Source organism: Rhinoderma darwinii, chromosome 3 (genome assembly GCF_050947455.1).
Source record: "Rhinoderma darwinii isolate aRhiDar2 chromosome 3, aRhiDar2.hap1, whole genome shotgun sequence".
Taxonomy (NCBI): domain Eukaryota; kingdom Metazoa; phylum Chordata; class Amphibia; order Anura; family Rhinodermatidae; genus Rhinoderma; species Rhinoderma darwinii.
The window spans coordinates 277,852,808-277,871,220 of record NC_134689.1 but is presented as its reverse complement, the minus strand read 5'-3'; the positions used below and the strand labels follow the sequence as shown (position 1 = coordinate 277,871,220).

The 18,413-nt window shown below is 42.6% G+C and overlaps 1 protein-coding gene across 3 annotated transcripts in view; it reads right to left on the bottom strand.

Annotated features, from left to right (window-relative positions):
* RAB27A (RAB27A, member RAS oncogene family) overlaps positions 1 to 18,413 on the bottom strand; it is a 111,095-nt gene that overhangs the window by 75,389 nt on the left and 17,293 nt on the right. For 2 of the 3 annotated variants that reach the window (XM_075857979.1, XM_075857977.1), the window contains exon 2: positions 2,543 to 2,656. The gene's annotated coding sequence lies outside the window, so the exon portion shown is untranslated. The remainder of the gene's footprint in view (positions 1 to 2,542; positions 2,657 to 18,413) is intronic. The other variant, XM_075857978.1, reaches the window with a different exon arrangement.

Sequence of the window (18,413 nt, the reverse complement as noted above, 5' to 3'; positions counted from 1 at the left end):
GGATTTTCAGACGTTTTTGTTGACTACGTGTGAACATACCCTAACAGCCATTAGACTGATTTGCAAACTGGTGTCCTCAATCATCAGGAACGCCTATAAAACATACTGACAGATAAGAAGCCTGCACACGGCCATGCCCGTAGTCACGGGCCGCGATTACGGGCACGGCTGGCCGCAGACGGTCATGTGCATTTTCAGCCTGTGCTCCTGTATTTGTTCGTTCTGTGGCTCTCCAGCACTTCTCCTCCGCCATTCTTTCCAAAAGCGGGACTTCGAATTATCCGACATTTATAGCATATCCCCTGAATATACCATAAATGTCTCAGATGGGAAAACCCTTTGCCATTCTTGACCTCCTGCTCCTCCTTGTATACTTGTGGTCAGGTGGGATAGCTTGGAATGTATGAAGCATGAGACGAGTGGGCTAATCTCATGGAAAGCAGTGACCTATCCATACACGTGATACGGAGGAGATAGTTGCATGTGACTGGCACAGTCTTCTAATACTACTGTATATTTTTGCAGGGAAGTGCTGTGTGGAGATTTGTGCTTAATATACCGGACAAAAAAAAAACCAACTTACTACATAAGCTCATCCAGCAACTTGTTATATTGGAAAAAAATGGAGTAAAAATAATACGTTGTAGTCGGCTATTTTCTGACAAATTATGTTGATTTGATAAATCTAAAAAAAAAAAATTTAAAAATTTGATGACTCCAGCTCTGTATCACATCAAAAGTTTGGCATTTCATTAAAGGGGTTCTCTCAATATGATATTATAACCTATCCAAAGGATGGGTGATAAATGTCTGATCTGTGGGATCCAATCGCTGGGACTTACACCGGTCCTAAGGATAGCACTAGTCACCGCCAAAGGTGCACAGCATTCAGTTAAGCGCTTCTGCCCCTATACTTCAGCGATGGTGGCGGTCTCAGCACCTGGAACCCACCTATCAAAACTTCTGATATGACTGACTTTTAAAATTTTATGTGAAAGCACAGTAAGGCTGGGTTCACACGACCATGTTACGTCCGTAATGGACGGAACGTATTTCGGCCGGAAGTCCCGGACCGAACACAGTGCAGGGAGCCGGGCTCCTAGCATCATAGTTATGTACGACGCTAAGAGTCCCTGCCTCGCTGCCGGACGACTGTCCCGTACTGTAATCATGTTTTCAGTACAGGACAGTAGTTCCACGGAGAGGCAGGGACTCCTAGCATCGTACATCACTATGATGCTAGGAGCCCGGCTCCCTGCAGCGTGTTCGGTCCGGGACTTCCGGCCGAAATACGTTCCGTCCATTACGGACGTAACATGGTCGTGTGAACCCAGCCTAAGTCTTTAAAGGGAAAATTCACATGGTAAGGTCGAACAGAAATTTTGTGGTAAATCTAGTATGCATTTTTGAGGGCTTTTTTAATTTAGTGTCATTTAGGCCGGATTTACACCTGCACGTGCAAAAAACGCGGCGTTTTGTGCGCGCAAAAGGTACTTAACAGCTCAGTGTGTCAGCCGCGTAGGATGCCTGGCTGCGTGATTTTCGTGCAGCCGCCCTTCATTATGACACGGTTTGTATGTTTGTAAACAGAAAAGCACGTGGTCATTCATAATTTTTACTGCTGTTGCGCAAATCACACGCATCACACGGAAGTGCTTCCGTGTGCTGCGCGTGATTTTCACGCACCCATTGACTTCAATGGGTGCGTGATGCGTGAACAACGCACAAATATAGGACATGTCGTGAGTTTTACGCAGCGGACACACGCTGCGTGAAACTCACGGACAGTCTGCACGGCCCCATAGACTAACATAGGTCCGTGCGAGGCGCGTGAACATCACGCGCGTTGCACGGACCTATTATACGTTCGTCTGAATAAGCCCTTAATGTATTTTTTTTTTTTAAAAACACCATACCGAGACATGAGTTGATGCGAGGAACACCCAGATACTTTTCTGGCAATTGGCGTCTCGGACTCAGGGACAAATTGCGGAGACGGCTGGCACTCCTTCGGATTTTAATATGACATGTATAATATTGAAAACTGAAGTGGATGCTGTATTGTTGTTGATAAAATGTTGAAAAATGAATAAAAACATTTTTCTTTTTTTTTTAAATATAAAAAAAAAAAAAAACACCATACCTAGAGCATTTTAAGAAAAAAAAACAAACAGGATTTTAAATAAAAATAATTTAAACACGTCATCTTAGGCTTCAGAAAAGAGCTGGTTAATACACTAAAACATGTATGAAATATACCATTGCAAAGTAGTATTAACATGTTGACTACAACTTGCCTATACTATTTTCTAAAGTCCGAGAATAATATTCTAAGTAGGAATTACAAATTTAAAGCAACAGTCCCAGAACATGGCGTAGTCCATTTTTTTATTTTTTTTTAAAAGGTCATTCTACCAACACTAAATCCAATCCGTGGCTATAGAAAATAAACCAGTGACATATATATTCTGGGTGTCCGCTTTAAAGTAAATCATGGTTCCTCTAGGGACCATAAAAGAAGTAGAAAAGAATGGTGCCATACCTTGCGAAAAAGAAGTTACTTGTATGTTCTCTTGGAAGGATCCAGTAAACACAGTTGCTCAAAAGTCCTTATTCAGGTCACATATCAGCATCCAAAAATGTGAACGCTCTGCTGCTGGAGAAAAAAAAAAAGGAGGGAAAGCACATCATATAAAGAACATCTGATGCGAGAGTCTGCAGGAAGTGCACAATGGCATTCTCACTGTAAAGACCATCTAATTCCTCTCAGCTGTTTGTCATGTGGGCTTGCTGACTGATCAAATGATTTTCCCTTGACAAGCTTAGCAACACAGCTCTTTATTCCTCCATGGTGCAGCCTACTCCCTGACTACGCCATGAAATGGCTCCACTAACAATGCCACAAGTTCAAACCGCAAATTGGCCTCGCTGGATACAGGGGGTTAGAAGAGTCTCTCCATTTTATTAGGAGGAGAAAAAAAAACACACGTAGATACTAGAAATGCTTCCCACTTCAAGTCACACACATAAAACCATGTTAACATTATTGAAAGCATAGGAACCTAAGCCGGTCAATTCTCCTCAGAATACTAGTAAAATGACAGTACGAATGCATAAAATAAAAAATGCAAAGCATCGGACAGTCCATGTAAAAAAAGACATATCCACACACTAAAATATGTAAATACCCCCTTTAAATCAAGGGTTCAACCAATTCATCGCATCCATACCAGCGTAGACAAACATTCGAAATAGAAGTGGGTGTACTTTACCATTCATTAAATTTATGGCGCGTAGGAACGTCTCAGCAGCAAAGTGGTAAGCACACCAGCTCATAAAATAGGAGCGCCAAGTGAGGAATGAATCACTATTTCACCTAACATTAGTAGGACATGTCAAAATAGCCTCAATGTTACAAAATATTAGGATCTTATATTAGGATAACACATAAAAAAATCCTCTACAAAACATTGGCTCAGTCAAGCTTCATCAACAGGTCCTTAAACGTTGCACTTCCCCAAAAAGCAATGTAAAACTATTCTAAATTCTGCAATATGTGGGCTTACACAACACCTACTAACACGGCCTCACCAATGTGCTGGCAGAGCTGCGGTCTTTCACATGTTGTGCAGCGACAAGTAGTAGTGAAACAAGTCAGATAGATGTTTCCAGCGTTCCAGGTCAACGTTCCGTTAAGGTGAACTCATGCGGTACAATCTTACAAGACAAGGTGTTCAGTGCATACAATCCCTCATTTTATTTATTTTATGTGCTTATTGTTCTATTGACTGTTTTTTTTATTCAACAAGGAAGGGATTAGGAAATATGACTGAACAAAGCAGACAAGACGTGGGAAAATACGGTCAATGCCAAACCATTTAACCTCTTAACGACCAGCCTTATTTTGGCCTTAATGACCAGGCACTCGTGTGTTTTTTTATTGTCACATTCCAAGACTTATAACTTTTTACATTTTTCCTTTGACATAGCCTTATGAGGGCTTATTTTTTTGTGGGACAAGTTGGATTTTTCAATGCCACCATTTTGAGGTTCATATAATATATTAAACTTTTATGAACTTTTTTGGGAGGGAAAGTAAAAAACATTCCAGCGTTGTTTTTCTCGTTTTAATTTTACGCTGTTCATTTTGTGGCATAAATAACATGTTATATTTATTCTAGGAGTCCGTACGATTACGGCGATACCAAATATGTATATTTTTTGTTTTACTACTTCTGCACACAAAAAACTATTTTAACCCCTTCCCCCTGCTTGCATTCTGGGCCCTAATGACCAAGCCATTTTTTACGGTTTTCCATCGTCACATTCGAAGAGCTATAACTTTTTTATTTCTGCGGCGACATAGCTGTATAAGGTCTTGTTTTTTGCGGGACAAGTTGAATTTTTTAATAGCACCATTTTGGGGTACATATAATTTATTCATTAACTTTTATTAACTGTTTTTTGGGGGGGATAGAAGAAAACCTGAAATTTCACCACTTTTTTTTGCGCCCTAAATCTACGCCGTTTACCGTGTGGTATAAACACTAACTTTATTCAACGGGTTGTTACGATTGCAAAGATACCAAATTTGTATAGATTTTGTATGTTTTACTACTTACACAGTAAAAACACTTTTTTTTTCAAAATTATTTGTTCTTGCGTCTCCATATTTGAAGAGTCATAACTATTTTATTGTTCCGCCGATGCAATTGTAGGAGGGCTTTTTTTTTGCGGAACGACTTGTAGTTTTTATTGGTATCATTTGAGAGTAGATGCGACTTTTTGATCACTTTTTTTTAAAGTCAGGATTAATAGAAAACAGCAATTTTTCCATTGTTTTTTATGGCATTCACCGTGCGGGATAAATAATGTAACAGCTTTATAGTCGGGGTCATTACGGACGCAGCGATACCAAATATGTGTAACTTTTTTGCTTTATTGTGTTTTTTTAATAGTAAAGCATTTTGTAAGGGGAAAAAGTGGGGTTTTCATTTTTTTAATTAACTTTATTCAACTTTTTTTACTTTTATACTATTTCCACTAGGGGACTTCACTATGCGATCATCCGATCGCTATTATAATACACTACAATACTTTTTGCATTGCAGTGTATTACTGCCTGTCCGTTTAAAACGGACAGGCATCTGCTAGGACATGCCTCTGGCATAGCCTAGCAGGCATTCACTACAGGGAGACCTGGGGGCCTTTATTAGGCCCCCGGCTGCCATCGGAGACACAGACACTCGGCGATCTTATCGGCGGGTGTCGGTGGGAGAGGGAGCTCCCTCTCCCTAAAACCACTCAGATGCGGTGCACGCTATTGAGCACCACATCTGAAGGGTTACATGGGTGAGATCGATACTAATATTGATCTCACCCGGTCGAGCAGGGACGCCCCCAGCCCTCAGCTACATCTGGCAGCTGAGAGCAGGGAGATTTGACAGCTCCCTGCTCTGTTTACTTTATTCTGATGCAGCGCCGTAGAAAGGCTATTGCATCAAAATAAAGCCCAATAATGACCGCCGTGAAAAGGCTTATCGGCGGTCATTAAGGCGTTAAACAAAAATATTTTGTTTTGCATCAGCGCTTTTCAAGAGCCGTAACTTCTTTTTTTTTTCCAATGTGGGCTTGTTTTTACGGAACGAGGTGTAGTTTTCAGGTACATGGGACTTATTGATTAGCTTTTATTATGTTTCTCTGGGGGGATTGAAAAAAAAAACAAAAAACATTTTTTTTGTACGGTGTTCACCATGCGGTTAAAATGCATTAACGGGGTTTTCCAGCCAATAAAAATTGATGGCTTATCCTCAGGATAGGTGATCAATAGCTGATGGGTCGGGGTCCAACTCCCAGGACCCATGCCGATCAGCTGTTTTGTAGGAGCTGCAGAGCTTTCCCTTCATTTCTTCTTGCTCACTGAATCGTCGACACGCATTTAGCGGCGATTCACAGGTAGTGCAGCCTTTTCTCCCATTAAAGTGAATGGGAGAAGACAGCTGCAAAACCTGTGAATCACGGCTAAACGCGTGTTGACTATTCACAGTGGGCAAGTAGAAATGAAGGGTAAGCAGCCCTCTTACGAGTGCTGCAGCCCCTTTAAAACAGTTTCTTTGATTTTTTAGTTTTTATGGAAGAAACTGTTTTATTTTTACCGTGAACTTTAATTTTTAATAAACTTTTATTTAACGGTATTTATTTTTTTAGAGAACTTCACAATGCTCTCTTGCGATTGCTTATATAATACTTTAGTACACCAAAGCATTACTGCCTAAGGGCTTGTCCACATGCAGGAATTCAGCCCACTTTCCACAGCAGGAATTGACATGCTGCGGAACGAAAAATACGCATTGCAGGTGAATTTCGAGATTGAAAATAGGAAGCAATTTTATTACGTGTGGGCAAGCCCTCACAGTGTAAAAACGACAGGCAGTTTATTAGGCTATTCCTCTGGTACGGCCTAATGGGAATATAGCCATGTCAGACCCCCAGCTATTATAGGAGGTTTCACAGATTTCGTTTGTTGCAGCGGGAGCTCCTGTGTCCGTGCGATCACCATCACGTACATGCACATCACAATGTGGGAAGGGGACCATTCCCATGAACTGTATGTTCGTGATAATGCAGGAAGGGGTTAAAGATGCCCATACGCATCCGATGACAGTCGTTCAAACCCGCCACTTGTGACAGGATTGGCTGACTATCTGATGTGTATGGTAGTACCCCAAGATCACCCCCCCCCCCACCCCCCAGTGGCAGATGTTGGAGGAAAAGGATTGGGAAGGTTGGTATTCAACATGCCGATCTTTTGTCTCTACAGAATATAATCCGCTGCCAGAGGTTTCTGGCGGAGCAGAGTGTGTATCAGTGTGTTTGTTGCAACTTTATAATTACATTTGATTAAAAATTATTTTTACTTTTTGAGATACAGCTGCTTTGTATCCCGTATACAGAGCAGGTGTATCCTGTATCCGTCAGGTCAGCGGCACTGACTTTTTTCAGTAACAGCAGGTCCTGCATGTCTCGGACACGCAGGATCGAGCTGTTCACATCTAAGTTCATAACTTAGATGTGATAGATTACAGGTGGATCCTGCGTGTCCGAGACACGGAGGACCCGCTGACACTGAACCAGTCAGTCCCGCTGACCTGATGGATTCAGGTCTCAGTGCTAGATACAGAATACAAAGCAGTTGTATCTCAAAAAGTAAAAATACTTTTTAATAAAAACTAATTGGAAAGTTGAACACAGACATTTAAAAAAAAAAAAAAGCTTTTGCAGGTGGTGTACATAGCCTTTAAAGGAAACAAGGCTAAGGCAGGATGGGTTTTAACATGCTTGGTCACCTGTGTGAGATGAGTGATGCCAGTGATTGTTGATTTGAGCATTTATTTTTATAGGAAAGTTGCTGGGAGGGCGCGGTTTGTCAAAGGGCTTTCTAAAGACTATGGCCTGCTTTAACTTTCAAGGAAATAGAATATAAATAGCTCCTATGGGAATAAATGCTTGCACAGAGATCTATGACAGTCTACTCTTGTTATTGTTCTTGCACCAACCCCTCACCATTAAAATATAAGTAACTTGTTCCATTGCTCCCTGCACAGTGAGCATGCATTAGCCATTAACGTCTTTCCTCTTGCTCCTTATGGTAATCAGCAGAAACATATTACTTGTGGGTGGTCCCATAAGCAAACAATGCATTGTAATGACATCGTTAACTAGGCTGCAACAGAGACACGTCCAAACGTTCTCAGGCCTATCTGTTTGATCCAGAGGAAGGCAAAACAAAATCGCTATAGTCTTATTGGTGGTCCTGTCAGCAATCACTAGTGTTTGCTGACAGCATTCACTTACACCAGAGATTTACAACTTGTTTTTTTTGTTGTTGTTTTTTTAATATGAGGGAACCACAGGAAAACCCTTTCAAATCCTAAAGAAACCTTACTAACATGGATCAATTAGTCCTATCAAACTGGAAACATACCCACAATACCCAATTGCAGATACAAGCTTCTCATAGTCTAGCCTATTCTGATGTATAAAATGAATTAGGACCAAATTTGCCACAAGGCCAGTTTTATAAACAATGTTTAATATAATTTTTTGCAATCTTGGTCTAGATTTAGTTTCAAAGCAAAGAATTTACCCGAGCTGGAGGCAGATGGGAGCTAAATAGGCTTGCAACTTCCACTTCACTGCTCACACCCTTTCCCCTGCTTCACCCCTGAAACTCATCTGCGGCCTGCAGGACACCGTAGCTCCTTTGGAAGAGGAGAGAGCAATCTGGAGGAGCGCGCCGGCGTATATGGACAGTGATGTCAGGAGCAGAGCTGGAGTCCCAGGAAGAGTGCCAGAAGCGGCTCTGCTCCGGGACTCCGGCTCTGGGGTTGCCCCCGACATCGCATTTCAGTCCAGGAGGATCCCCTGACGTCACTCTCTATGGACAGTGATGTCAGGGGCTCCTCCAGCAGAGGAAAGCCTGACCAAAGCGTCGTCAACGCTCTAGCTGGGTATTCCTCTCTTGGGGGGATGGGACCAATGGAACTATCTATAGGGGGGGTGTAAGTGGCACCATCTACAAGGGGGTGTGTGTGCCATTATCTACAGAGAGCACTGTGGCACTATCTAGGGGGGCTGGCATTATCTACCGAGGGCACTTGGGACTAAGAAGGGGCTGCCCAATCTTGATATTATTTTGTCTGCCAAACGCTGCCAACTGAGCCGCTTGACTGTATTTAGCGACACAAACTGGATGGTTAAAATAAACGTGGAGAAAACTCGCAAATTTAAACCTAGTGGTATTATTGTAGTAATGCAGTATTGTTATATTAATGTAGTAGTATTATTATAGTAATGTAGTATGGTTATATAATGTAGTATGGTTATTTAATATAGTAATGCAGTATTGTTATTATAGTAATGCAGTATTATAGTAGTTCAAATAACCGATTAACAATAATTTTGTATTGTGTCAAATTTGAAAGTAATGCGGCCTGTCAATTTCACATTTTTTCTATGTGCGCCCCATTTACCCGGCCGAGTTTGAGACCCCTGCTTTAGATGATCCATGGGGTGGGGATTAAATGTTTATATAATCAAAGACCATATTTGCTCCCTCTCGTCACATCTACACATGGGAGGGAGAAAAAAAAAAGTGTGAGAATCAGTAGTCGCTCAAATAAATCACCCATCTGTGCCAAATCAGCCATTTATTGACTCCGTCACTTAGAAGTTTTTATCAGCATCTGGATTGCGGCATAAAGTTGGGGGCCGTTTACATAAATCCGTTGTCCCTATCAGTTTCCCTCCGGCGTGTTGCCGAAAAGCCGGAGGGAAACTGATGCTCGAACGGAACCCATAGCTTTCTATTGGATCTATTCTGGCATATGGGACAGATGTTGTGGCACCTAATGGCGCCAGACCAGTGCAGGAGCCGGATCCCAAAAAGTTAACTGCAGCGTTTTTGTGACCGGCTCCCTGGGAGGTCCGGCATCGTATCCTATCTTAACGTACTGTCTTGTAATTGGGTGCTGCCGCAGCCACCTTCCGGCAGCACCCAGAGTGGGAATCCCCGGCCATATGGACAGGGACATCAGGGGCTCCCTCTAGAAGCATCTAGGTACCATCTACAGGGAGATGGGGGGCCCTGCGTGGGGCGCACTCTGCAGGGGCCCTGCGTGGGGCGCACTCTGCAGGGGCCCTGCGTGGGGCGCACTCTGCAGGGGCCCTGCGTGGGGCGCACTCTGCAGGGGCCCTGCGTGGGGCGCACTCTGCACTTTTGTTGCGGTTTTTCTCCATTGAAGGCAGTGGAGGTAAAATACAACAAATAGAAAATTTAGCGATTTTTGCAGAGGAAACTATGCAATTCCACCCAAAGAAATATCTGGAAAAAAAAAATAAAATCCTTTTTTTGTTCAAATTTAAAAAAAAAGTCTACACTTACCCGTGCTCATAGCGACGGCAACTTTTTTCCCCAGCTGTTCTCTGTGCAAGTAGGAAACAGGGAAACAAAGGCAGGATCCAGCGCTGAGATGCGTTTAAAATGGAAATCGATTTTTCCAAGTTTAATGTTATAAGTTAAAAGGAAGTCCAGTGGTATAGGTCCAGGGTGTGCAAGAAGTGGAAGGAGGGTATCCTCTGTGGCCTATGCGTTTCGGACGACGCTGCATCCTTAAACTTGGCTGTGGTTAAATTTTCAAAAAAGAGCGCGCTGTCTTATATATGCCGTAATGGTAGGAACAGCTGGTGAGTGAAAGGTGATTGCGTGCCATGGTTGTCTTGTAGTGGAACGCAAACATCGTACATGAATATCCTGCTACCATGAATAAATATTAAACAAGGGTTTGGACAATGTAGAAATTGAACTTTTAATTATTATTAATTATTATTGTATCATTGTATTTCCAATGCTTTTTTTGTATATGTATGTGTGTTTGTTGAAACACATGTCAGATCGCGTGTTTGTCATTTTGTTAAAGTTTTATTTGATTCAGTTGCGTTCCAGGACTCATCCTAGAGATGACATAGGTTTGTATGTTTGTCATTTTATTAAAGTTTTATTTAATTTGGTTGCGTTCCAGGACTCGCTCTGGGATGAAACTCCGAGACGCGATCGACAGCCTGACTTCAAACCGTGTCCGGATCCATCACCAAACATAGGTAAGTAATATTGCTTTATAAAAAATTCTTTGATCTTGTATGGTGATGGTTACTATGTAGATCACCACTGATTTAGCAAAGTGTAAATTTTATATTGTGGAATTTACCTGTCTTGTTTCTCAATATTGGATATTGTTGTATGCAAGTATTGTTTGATTTGCATTTGTGTCTTTGTTTCATGTTTTAGTACAATGACTATTTGCTCACTTAGAAAAATATATATTTATTTTAAATATATAAATATATATTGTATGTTCCGAATTAATATGTAAGACTGTGTGTCTTGTAAATTTTTATTTTATGATCATAAGAACGGGGCTCTGATTGGCGTTAACGAGGATAAGATGTGGGGAAGTGTAGGTTGGACCACAACTATATCTGGTGGTGTGAGGAAACTTACATAATACATGACTGGGATATAGGGACTATTCGTATGTACAAGGCAACTAGCAAATATTATGTCTGTACATGTGGGGAGGTGCTTGTTTAAAAATTCCTGAGTTGGAATATATAGATACCTCGGAGTGGTTTGGATATGATGGCTTGGTCTTATTTAGTTATCGTGGTGGCATATTTTTCGATTAGAACCCATTACGTTTATAAATGAATTAATAGAGATACCGTATATGTCGGCGTATAAGACGACTGGGCGTATAAGACGACCCCCAACTTTTACCCTTAAAATATAGAATTTAAGATATACTCACCATTTCGTGCAGGAGCGCTTCACTATGGCCATCGGCGGCAGGACCCAGGACTCTGTCTCTTTGAACTCGCGCATGCGCAGATAGGCGAGGTACATGATGGGGTTAATTACTATTAATGTGAGGAACATGGAGGGTAAATTCATCGCACCTCGCGCCTCACATTAATAAGTGAATGAAAGCCGTGTTTATTTCATTTTTTTACAGCGTACACATCATAAATGATGCAAAAACATTGTTGTGCGCGCCATTACTGAATGTGTGTATTTTATGTATTGAGACTTATTTTAATGTTTATTGTAAAAAAGGTGAAGGTGTATTTTTTTTTAAATGTAACCATACTTTGTTTTTACTTTATTTTTAAACTTTAATGTACTGACATATATCAGATATGTGCCAGTACATTAGCCTGTGGACAGATAGCACACAGGCAGTTGTTAGGACATACTTGGGTATATCCTAACAACAAGAGATATGGTCAGACAGCCCTGGGGTCCGTCAATAGACCCTGGGCTGTCTGCCCATATATGGTATGGCCCTCGATCGCGTCACAGGAATTCCCTGTGACGCGATCCAGGGGCATCCCCCCTTCTCACTTTCCCCTGAATGCTGCAGTCAGCTGTGATCGCAGCATTCACGGGAATAACGGCGGAGATGAGAGGTTCTCTGATCTCCGGCGTTATAGAGCGGGGCTGCGGCTGTGTAATACAGCCATTGCCCCGCTCCTGACAGGAAGTGCGCGCGCGGTCAGCATGAGGAGATGCGGCCGGCGCTGCACTAATGAGCGGCAGTTCAGGCACTGAAGACAGAACATGGGGGTGCTTTGTAGCGCGCCCGCCATGTTCTGTCTTCAGTGCCGCAGATCATTAGTGCAGCGCCGGCCGCATCACATGATGCTGACCCCGCGCGCATATGTCAGGACTCAGGAGCGGGGCTGTGGCTGAATTACACAGCCGCAGCCCCGCTCTCATAGTCATGTGTACTATACTGAGCTGTGCGGCTGCAACGTGCATCCCTAATGTAGACAATATCCGGCATATAAGACGACCCCACACTTTTGACATTTTTTTAAGGGTGTAGAAAGTCGTCTTGTACGCCGATATATACGGTACATCAATTCTTTCTTTAAATTAAGACCTTCTGGGTATCTTGTGTTTAGCCTGTATATCCAATACGCTTCTCTTAGATGAGTTTTATGTTTGATATCTCCACCTCGCTTTGGCGGCTGAATTTTTTCAATGGCATAGCAACGGAAAGTTTTTGTGGATCTGTTGTGATGAGAAATAAAATGTTTGGCCGCATTGGATATATTGAGAATATTTGCGTTTCTTATGTAGCTCAGATGTTCTAAGATTCTCGTCTTAAATTTTCTAATTGTGCAACCAACATATTTGAGTTGACATTCCGTGCATTCAATTAGGTAAATTACTGACTCTGAATTACAATTAATATAATTTTGAATTCTAAAATTGTCTGTTTGTGTAGAATTACTGAAATTTTTTGTTGGGTATACATAAGAGCAGGTCTTACATGGATGTTGGCCACATCTGTAAAAGCCTTTGGTCTCTAACCATGTTGTTGTTGTCTTAGCATTAGATGTGTATAGCGAGGGAGACAGAGTGTTGCCCAAAGAGGAGGCTTTTTTAGCTACTATCCTGCAACCTCCTGATAGAATTGTGCGTAATGTGTCGTCCTCCATGAGGATAGGCAGGTAATTGTTAACTATACTTTTTATTTTGGTAAATTGATTACTTTGTTGTAAGAGGAGTGTTGGTTGATTGGCAACCGATTGTGATTCTTGTTTTTTATTTACAGTTTTTTGTTGACCAAGAAGTTGTTTTCTTGATTTTTGATTTATAATGTTGCTGGCTCTGGTCAATGTCCATTTCGGATAACCTCGTTCTTGTAATCTTGTTTGTATTGATTTTTGTTCAAGTTCGAACTGGTCCTGGCTGGTACAATTTCTTTTTGCCCTGTGCATTTCACCCAGAGGTATGGCTCTGATGGTGTGCATTGTGTGGTCACTTTTTGCATGAAGAATATTGTTAGTGGCTGTGGGTTTACGATGGGTTTTCGTTGAAATGAAAAAGCCTTCATCTCCTTTTAGTTCCAAATCTAGAAATATGATTTGTTCTCTGTGCAACCCAGCCTCCTGGGATGACGTTTCATTCCATGTTACGGTTGTAGCCAAATCACAGGCTGTAGCGGTCGCATGGGCTGCAGCATCATCACAAGAGGCCGGGATGATTGTAAAACTGAGACGTCGTCACTATAGCAGCGCCAGGGGGCAAGTATTGGCTTTTTTTTCTTTTCCAATCCATTTTCTGCAGCAGGAATTCCGGCCGAAAATCAGCACCATAATTTTGTGCAGTTTTTTTGTCCAGAACTCCCTGCGGGTACTAGGTCGGATATGCTGCACACTTTTACGCAACGTATACAACCTGCAGGAACATACCCTAAAAGAGGTTTTAGGTTAATAAAACTGAACAAACAGTTCTACTAGGTTTACTTTGTGTTTCAATTCCTCACTATTTTCAAAATCTCTGTTTGCCGTCATTGACTGTAAACATTCTTGTTCAAATCCAGTGGCTGAAAGCTGTAAGAAGTATTAGGGTATGTTCACACGAGGGCGTCCGTAACGGCTGAAATTACGGGGATGTTTCAGCCTGAAAACATCCCCGTAATTTCAGCCGTAACGGCATGTGCAGGCGCTTGAACTCCGCGTCCATTACGGCCGTAATTAGCGCTGCTATTCATTGGAGTCAATGAATAACGGCTCCAATTACGGCCAAAGTAGTGACAGGTCACTTCTTTGACGCGGGCGTCTATTTACGCGCCGTCATTTGACGCCTCGTGTGAACAGACAAACGTCTGCCCATTGCTTTCAATGGGCAGATGTTTGTCAGCGCTATTGAGGCGCTATTTTCGGGCGTAATTCGGGGCAAAAACGCCCGATTTACGTCCGTAAATAGGCCGTGTGAACATACCCTTAGCTCTGAGGTTGACAGTTTGCTACAATTATATCCAGGCCAATCATGTATGATCTCTCGATAATACTCTAACTGTATGTGAACTGATCAAAAAGGTAAATATGTACCTGCTTTATAGAATATATGTAAAACTGCGTGCACAGGTTTACAAGTCTAAGGCTATGTTCACATGATCAACAAAATACGTCTGAAAATACGGAGCTGTTTTCAAGGGAAAACAGCTCCTGATTTTCAGCCGTTTTTTGAGCAACTAACGTTTTTCGCTGCGTTTTTTACGGCCGTTTTTGGAGCCGTTTTCAATAGAGTATGAGAAAACGGCTCCAAAAACGTCCCAAGAAGTGTCCTGCACTTCTTTTGACGAGACGTCATTTTACGCGCCGTATTTTGACAGCGACGCGTAAAATGACATCTCGTCTGCACAAAACATCGTAAGCCCATTGCAAGCAATGGGCAGATGTTTGCCGACGTATTGGAGCCGTTTTTTCGGCCGTAATTCCTGGTGAAAAACGCCTGAATTACGTCCGTAAATAGGGCGTGTGAACATACCCTAAAGAGAATGAAAACATGCTCTACTTACTGCTCAGGAAATTCTACAAATTGGTCAACTCACTCCGGTTGGCACAAGGAAGTCTGTTGCTAGTGACAAGTTTATTTGCAATTAGTCACAATGAAGCACACAGTTGTCCCTTCAGTGTCACAGCTTCCGGTTACGCCACAGGCGGTTTGAAGTGATAAAATACTGGGCTCTAAACTAGTTTCTTAAAAAGCTGATTGGAACATCTGATTTGTTCATTTTTAAGCAACTCACAGTACAAAGCTTTGTTGTTGCAAATGACGATACAGAATAAGCCTATTAGAAAAGCGCTAGCTGTATATCGGAATAATCTGCATCACAACAAATGCTTGTTTTGGCCTCATTTATTGCATATATGAAGGTATGCACTAGATATTTAATATTTCAGTTTCCTGCCGATGACAGGATCAGGACATGTCCCATTATAAATTTGTTAAACGAAGAAAAAAACAAAAAACTAAAACTGGTTTGTGGTGAGGGAAAGGGAGGGGGAGGGGGCTTCATAGCTTGCCTCTTATGTTTCACCCATCTGGACAGACCGCACTTCTATGGAAAATAGGTGTTTTACCGGTAGCTATCCTTTGCCCCGACCCCAGTCAATTGTATACTTGGAAATTAGGCCACAGCTTTATTATAGTGTCCTTTAGGGTCAGTTCACACAGTTTTTTGGCACGGATCTTGACGTGGAAACTGCGTTGCAATAATTGCCAAAAAAATGCAGAAATCACCTCGCATTGATTTCAAAGGGAGGCAAAGGAGTTTTTTTCTTTTTCCCAGGCGGCATTTAGCGGCTTGCGGAAAAAAAATAAAAAAGCGGTATGTCCTTTGTTGCCGTGGTTCCGCCTCTGACCTCCCGTTGGAATCGATGGGAGGCAGAAAAAGCGTATTTCGCTGCGAAAGCCATGGCAAAAAATTGCAGGCAGGTCAAAACCTGCCTCAAAACTCCTGAAAATTTTTTTTCTGCCTTCAAAATACTCGGTGTGAACTAGGCCTTAGAGTATCACTGCCAAGAGATTACGGCTTTTTAATTAAAAGGCACCAGTAAGGCAACACTGATTACAGTAGACCTGCTGACCGACAGGGATCTTATCTTGAAGGACCACCCAAATGTGGTTTTAAAAAAAAAAAAAAAAAAAAAGACTGTAGGACAACAATTAGCACCCCTAAACTCAGGTTTAGGGGATGTACAATGGGCTCCCTATGCTTGCATTGTAAGGGTATGTTCACACGGCTTATTTACGGACGTAATTCGGGCGCTTTACGCCTCGATTTACATCCGAAAATGCGCTTCGATAGGGTTGGCAAACATCTGCCCATTCATTAGAATGGGCTTTACGATGTTCTGTGCACACGGGCATTTTTTTTTACGCCCCACTGTCAAAAGGCGGGGCGTCAAAAAGACGCCCGCGTCAAAGAAGTGCCTGTCAAATCTTCAGACGTAAATGGAGCCGTTTTCCATGGACTCCATGGAAAACCAGCTCCATTTACGTCCATAATGGACGCAGCAAAAAGCGCCTCAACATGCCATTACGGCTGAAATTACGGTGCTGTTTTCTCCTGAAAACAGCCCCGTAATTTCAGCCGTTACGGACGCTGCCGTGTGAACATACCCTAACACCTTACGGGAATATTATACAAGTCATAATTAAAAGGTGCTTGATTGAAAATAGTCAAGACAGAAGAGCTATTAGAGACCAGATTTTATAATGAAGGTCCAGCAGAAAGAGCTTTCATAGACAATCTGTTAATTTCTAGGTGCATTAGCATAGGATTGCCAACGATCACACAAATAATATGAAATAGGTGTTAAAAATTGAGGTAATGGGGCGTGGCCTGACCGGCGATGTGAGCCCATGCACCTAGGCTACACTCCGGCTTTTTAGACACCTTATCAGTATACTGCTTCCTCCCACTCATACAAGTTACGTTCTTACCTGTGAATATATCTTCTACTAGCCTAGAACTTCGCCTCTGCTCCTGAGAATGGTCAAAATCGGACATTCACCAGCCTCCAACATGGCGCCAGCACTTTGGCTGCTTCCGCAGTGACTTCGTCCTTGGAGCCTGAGCTGCCCCCAGCGGCCGAGCTTGAGCTTACTTAGCAGTTATGGCATGCAGGATCTGGGCTGTGACTTGCTGCAGCCAGGCCACCCTCACTGGGAAAATTGAAGACGTGAGGGTTGATCTGGGCCTTCTCAGGAAGAACTTCCAAGCCCTAAGAGACCGCATGTCGGAGGGCCGTATTTCTGCGGTGGAGGACCAGCTTCCCCCTATGTCTGCTAGGGTCGACACCCTGCCTACAGTGGCAGCAGCCTGGCAATCCAAGGCGGACGACCTGGAGAATAGTTTGCGCCGCAACAACGTACGGATTATCGGCTTACCTGAACATATGGAGGGCCAAGGACCAGAAAAATTAGTTGAAAGATGGCTTCAAGAGGTATTTGAGACCACGGCCCTGTCATCTGTCTTCGTGGTTGAAAGAGCCCATCGGGTCCCCACCAGACCCCTACCCCCAGGGGCCACTCCACGCCCTTTCCTTATGCGACTTAACTTCCGTGATCGAGACCAAATCCTCTCGCTGGTGAGACAGAAGGGTCCCATTACAGTGGATGGAGCTGGAGTCTCCTTCTTTCCCGATTTTTCAGTGGAGTTGCAAAAGAAACGAGCTATCTTCAGCTCTGTTAAGAAACGTCTCCGTGCTCAGCAGATATCCTACTCCATGGCATTTCCTGCCTGAATCAGTGTTGTTTGGGAGAATCTGGTCCAATTCTTTGAAAATCCTGCTGCAGAATTGTCCTGGCTGGATGGGCTCCATCGCTCTTAGCGTCGTAAAGATTGGGTTGCCTAAATGTGGATACACCGTCCATCTTCTCTACCTGTTGATCCTCTACACCATCTGCTGATACCTACCCAGCGAATTGACGGCATACATTCTGCACTGTTCGAAGGAAGATAATATTCAGGTGACAGCCGGTGTTCTGCTCTGTGGCTGCTAGTTCGTATAACTCACTATTTTTGCCTGTTCGGGATCCAAGCCTACCATGTTGGGGACTAGTATAAGTGGGGTGGATGTGATGGGAAGGGAACATTTTGGCTTCGGTTCTAGGAGGCCCATTTGTTTGAGGTTTTTTATCATGCCTACTTTACCTTGATGTACTATGACCTTACTCCTGTGGTTGCTCTATATTAGGTCTTTGTTCGTTTTGCATGTATGTACTTGACAGACTCTGATCAACTGGCAACTGTAATTATATATATATATATATATATATATATATATATATATATATATATATATATATATATAGCGTGGGAAACACTCCTTGCTGCAGTCTCCTGCTTTAATCATTTGCAATGCATCATTGCTAAAATGTCTAATATGGAACATTAGGGGTATGAATGATCAGTTAAAAAGAAACCTGGTATTCTTCTTTCAAAATTACAGTCCTGATGTTGTTTGCCTCTTGGAAACACGTCTTATGCCAC